This window comes from Vigna umbellata, chromosome 1 (genome assembly GCF_029865625.1).
Source record: "Vigna umbellata cultivar VRB3 chromosome 1, Vumbellata_1.0, whole genome shotgun sequence".
Lineage (NCBI taxonomy): Eukaryota > Viridiplantae > Streptophyta > Magnoliopsida > Fabales > Fabaceae > Vigna > Vigna umbellata.
This window is the reverse complement of record NC_142165.1, coordinates 76,185,356-76,190,519: the sequence shown is the minus strand read 5'-3', so window position 1 is coordinate 76,190,519 and position 5,164 is coordinate 76,185,356. Positions and strand designations below refer to the sequence as shown.

The window sequence follows — 5,164 nt, the reverse complement described above, 5'->3', positions numbered from 1 at the left end:
GAGTAAAACGGAAGACAAATTGTTAAACGGAAATGGGAGATGGAAATATTAGGTGCACGGAGTAAAGTAGGAGAACTAGGTTTGAAATAAATTAAAATAGTAAAATAGTAAAAATAAAATATTTTAATCTAAGGATATAATTGGAATTAAAGAAAATTGGGGAGGAAGAAAGGTGTGGTGGTGGAGGGAGCAACACCCTATATATAAATGTGAGGATAACCTAAATTACTAAAACCTAATTCAATACTTCATAAAATCCCTCTTACAGAAAGTTATCTTGTTTGATACACCTTTTATCGTTTTATCACTATCATCATTGATTTTATTGTTGATCTCTTAGTCTTGTTCATTTAATCCTTTTGTGCTCACTAGTGCAAAAAAGATTTTTTATACCTCTTAAAAAGACTTTTTATACCTATTTTCAAGCAGATATAGAAGTAAATGTATAGAATTTTTTTTATTTTTTATACCACCTCTTAAATCGGTGTAAAAAGTTTTACTTTTAAACCTGTTTCATTTATAATAGGTATAAAAATATAATATTTACACATGGTACTCTGGGAAAGGTATAAAAAGTCCCCTGATGACAGAGAAAAAATTCTTTTTTGTACCTGCTGCTGTTAGAATAGGTATAAAAGAATCTCACTTTTATACCTGCTAATAATATAACTGGTGTGAAAAAACAAAACTTTTTATACCCAAAATGGATTTAACTGATGTAAAAATAGATTTTTTTTTAAAATTTATTGATTTGTATGTGCTGCTATCCATATCCAGACCTGCATAAAATTGAATCCTAGAATACAGTTTAAATAATCAATTACAACAAAAATAATCAATGTTCACTACTACAAAAAAGTACATATTAAGAAAAATATGACACACAAAGATCTCAACAAGAATATTCATTAGTATAAATAAAAACTACTAATAGAACAATATTTCAAACTATAATCGTTGAGTCGTCCAGTGTCATGACATGACATTACTCTATAAGACAATATATACAACCATAATATATATATATATATATATATATATATATATATATATATATATATATATATATATATATATATATAAATAATCATGTGCATCACCATAACATAACTTATAAACATGTAATAATTACATGGAAACATCAATCTTTCCTAATTTCAATGATTTGATTGTCTTGATATTGTTGACTTCTGCAACTAGAAAAAGACTAAAAATAATATAAAATTAGTCAGTTAATATATTGATTAAAATAATATAATATTCTGATCATTAAAAAAATCATGAATTTTATAATAATATAAAGAAATCAAATATTATTTAGTTATGTTAGGATAGAGACACAACATCTTATATTTTTTTTCTTTTAAAATCAAATTTGTATAACCATAAATTAAAATATATATATATATATATATATATATATATATATATATATATATATATAAATAATGTCAAGTGTATATAATTTTATTAATGTAGTTAGGGACATTTGCAAAAGGGCATGCACTACTGTTGTTGTTTGGATGGATCATGCAGAGGCTTTGTTTTTCATTTAACCCTTTTCTAATTCCCTCTACACCTAACCCAACAAAGGGGACCAAAGATACTATCTTGATCAGAAACACAATTATCACCAATAACTTCTCATAACTAACAATGTAATAACTACACAGTAGACCACAACCAAAGTAAATACTGAAGTTTAATTCATTAGTATTTTTGTAACTTACAATTAAATACAAATTATTTGAGAATTAAATACATAAAGAAGTGAAATTCACAATAGTAAGAGAAGCATAAGATTCCATGTTTGCTCTCTGTGATCTCTTCTTTCTCTCTTCATAGAAACTAATTGATCTTGCTATCACTTTTGAATAAAAACACCCCATGGTTTAAAGATAAGGCACACCTGACAAGGAAAAGAGGTGACAGAAGAAGCAAAGAGTATAGGAAGCAACATGGTCAATGGCACAGTAAAAAAGAGTACAAGACTCCCACCTAGTGGGATCGGTGATAGGCAAAAGGCTCACCCTCTGGTCAATGGCAACAACTTTTGTAAATGTAACATCATCGCTTGTATGAACAACAAATATTGATGTTAGAATCCCGTGGATATGTTAGAATCCAACAGATATAGTACTTGTTGATATTAGAATGAATTATTAGATTGACTATGCACATTTTATTTTCATCTAAACAATAGTTTTGCTATTTACACTCAAGACTAGAATTTTGTCAACTTGACCTGTATTTTCTTCCCATCATTAAAGAGAATAAAAACATAAGAACTTTTATAGGATATCATGAGAACCCCCTTTAATCATATTTGTAGTAAAACATAATCCTTATTCCCTGATAACCGCATAAAAATAATCTAGAATATTAATAAAACTTTATTGAAGTTTATTACTTTATCTAAATCAACATAATAAAAATAATAAAGAAAATGAATAAATTAAATAATAAGAGTACGTGTTAGCAAATGGTAGACTATTTTTAAATGCATAAGGCCTCTTATGCCTTTTATCATCAAAACCTTGACACTGCATGCCATTGTAGCAGTAAATTATTTGCAGCTCTCGGTATATTGACAACAAAGACAGTAAAAAACATGAAAAGGTGACTGCATAAACCCTCTGTATGTAAGATGTTGTTCCAAAATTTTGAACATTTTACAGCACAACTTCAAAAGTTCAACTATAGGCAAATCAAAAAGGAGGAGAAACAATTTTCAACCGAACAACCAGGACAACAAAGAGCAGCAAATTACACTACTTTTCCTTAGGATATACTTCAATTAAAATTTGATAGTGGAGGTCTAAACTAGTTGTTGATGCTGCCAACAATAATAGCAAGAGGGAGGAAATCCTGAGAAGCTAGTTTATATCAAATGGAGCTTCCGTATAATGCATATTCACTCGTGTATGAAGGAATGTAAATTTTACATATGGAGAGAAATGCAGTCATTTAAGCATATAGAGAGAAATGCATTCATTTAAGCATTTCTTGGGTAAAGAAAGTGTAATACTCAATAATTGAAAGCCAGGATGACAGAGGAAAATACATGCAGATTTCACGTTAGAACTTAAGCTGTATCAACCATTAATACACTACAATGAGCAAACTTACAAACTATATCAAATTAGACTCATTACAATTTTACATTACAGTCAGGACATATAAAATTCTCATTCAAAACAGTGGTTCATCAAACAATGCCAAATTTCCATTTATTAACATGTTGTCAAACAATGCCCCTTCATTACATAATAACATTCAGGAACATATGACATTATATACCAATATAACGCTGATCTCTGAATAATAATCAAAACGTGAATGCAATTCAATTCCATAATTCCAATTCTGTTAAGACTGCAATTAGTTTTATTAAACACGGGGAAGGTATCAAGTGAAACTTAACAGTAACCAACAATATCAAAGTGTCATAAACCAATAAAAATCTAATTCCAATAAGTCAAAAGGCACTGCATACAAATACTAAAATTTAATTTACAAAATATAGACCTTGACTCCAAGTTTTCACCGAGTTAATAGAGCTATCATCCACATATCTAAAACATAGCATAAAAAGAAAAAAAAAACAAATTACTCTGACATTATCATATAACAGTTATCTTACTTGCTCATCATGAGAAAACTTTCAGCATTATTCTAACATTATCATACAACACTTATCTTACTTGTTCATCATGAGAAAACTTGCAACATTTCTCAAACATTGTCATAAAACAGTTATCTTACTTGCTCATCATGAGAAAACTTGCAGCTAGCTCCACGAACCCTTCAAAAAGTTATATGACTCCATCTGCTTGGAGTTAACAGAGATGAACCCTTCAATAGCTCGAACAATGTGCCGCTGCAAATGCTGTTGAAAGACATAGGTTAAAAACATATCTTGAAGAAATCATGAATGACAAGAAAAATAAAATGTAGCTTATTGAGCCATCCGAGCTAAATGTATTCTTCGTATTTGACTAGCCAATCAAAGGCTTCAAAAGATATAAAATGATCTTTTGAAACCATTTGCTGCAATATAAACAAAGGACTATGTCATTGGATGCTCCCACACAAAAATGTTTGCCTCAGACCCTTAAGAGAACTTTTAATCGATGCAAAATCGTGAAGGAACCAAGGAACCCTAGAATGGACCGATTGATCGGTGGAAAAGGGATTTTAAACGGTGGAAAGGGATTATAATTGGTAGAATGTGATTATAATAGGTGGAAGATGAAGAAATGAGGGAGAAACCCTAACCTGAAAGTGAGGAAGATGCTCTCTGATGGTGAAGGATTAGCTCTCGAGCCACTGAAGGTGAGGAAGACGAGCTGAGAAATGCTTTCTGATGTGCGAAAGAGAAAAAGACCACGTTGAGAAATGTTGCTTTACCCAAACGTAAACAACTTCAAACGCGAAAAAGAAGATGAGAAACGCACAGTGAATGAAAAACGCGAACAACTTCAAACGAGAATAAGAGCTTTACCCAACCACCTCAACATGACTGAACGGACAACAATGGTAATCAAAATGAAGTTTTGCACAAAAAAAGGAAAGTATAACGGGAAAAACAAACTGAATATGTAAAATAATTTATACCTCTTATAATATTTAACCGGTTAATTTATACATACTATAATATTAGCACGTATAAAAGAAAACTTTTTATACCTATTTTTATTATAATTGGTGTAAAAAAGTTTCTCATATTTACAAAATTACCATTGCGCCACTTTCTATAGCTGCTAAACTTTGACAGGTATAAAAAATCGTTATAAAAAGTATAATTTTCACTAGTGGCTTGTCATTATAATTTATGGCACCAATTTCTTCATCTCTCATTCCTACATGCCTACACACATCTAACAAAATGTAACAAGGTGTAATAGACCTCTCTACCTCATATTATGGGTAACATTGAATAGGAATGTTTTAACTATTTACTAGTATTGGTTCTAAATTAGTTTTCATTTTTGAATTAAAAACTAATTTATAATCGATAATAGATGGTTAAGATATTGATAAATGTACAAAATTGTATAAATAACAAAGTGAAAACCTATTTATCATTTTTCCAAGAAACTTGTGTAACATTAGATAACTCCTACAATTATCATAACTCAAATAACTAACAAATTTTGCAAAA

At 29.6% G+C, this 5,164-nt stretch overlaps 1 long non-coding RNA gene across 3 annotated transcripts; it reads right to left on the bottom strand.

Moving 5' to 3' along the window:
* Positions 1-1,689: 1,689 nt before the first annotated feature.
* LOC148206381 (uncharacterized) lies at positions 1,690-4,570 on the bottom strand. Of its 3 annotated transcripts, none has more exons than XR_015783578.1 (3): positions 4,458-4,570; positions 4,279-4,363; positions 1,690-3,889 (listed from the first exon to the last, which is right to left on the bottom strand). It is a non-coding gene; the product is annotated as an uncharacterized LOC148206381 (long non-coding RNA). The 3 variants fall into 3 exon arrangements; XR_015783579.1 differs by having other exon boundaries at positions 4,279-4,424; positions 4,505-4,570; XR_015783577.1 differs by having other exon boundaries at positions 4,279-4,541.
* Positions 4,571-5,164: the final 594 nt, after the last annotated feature.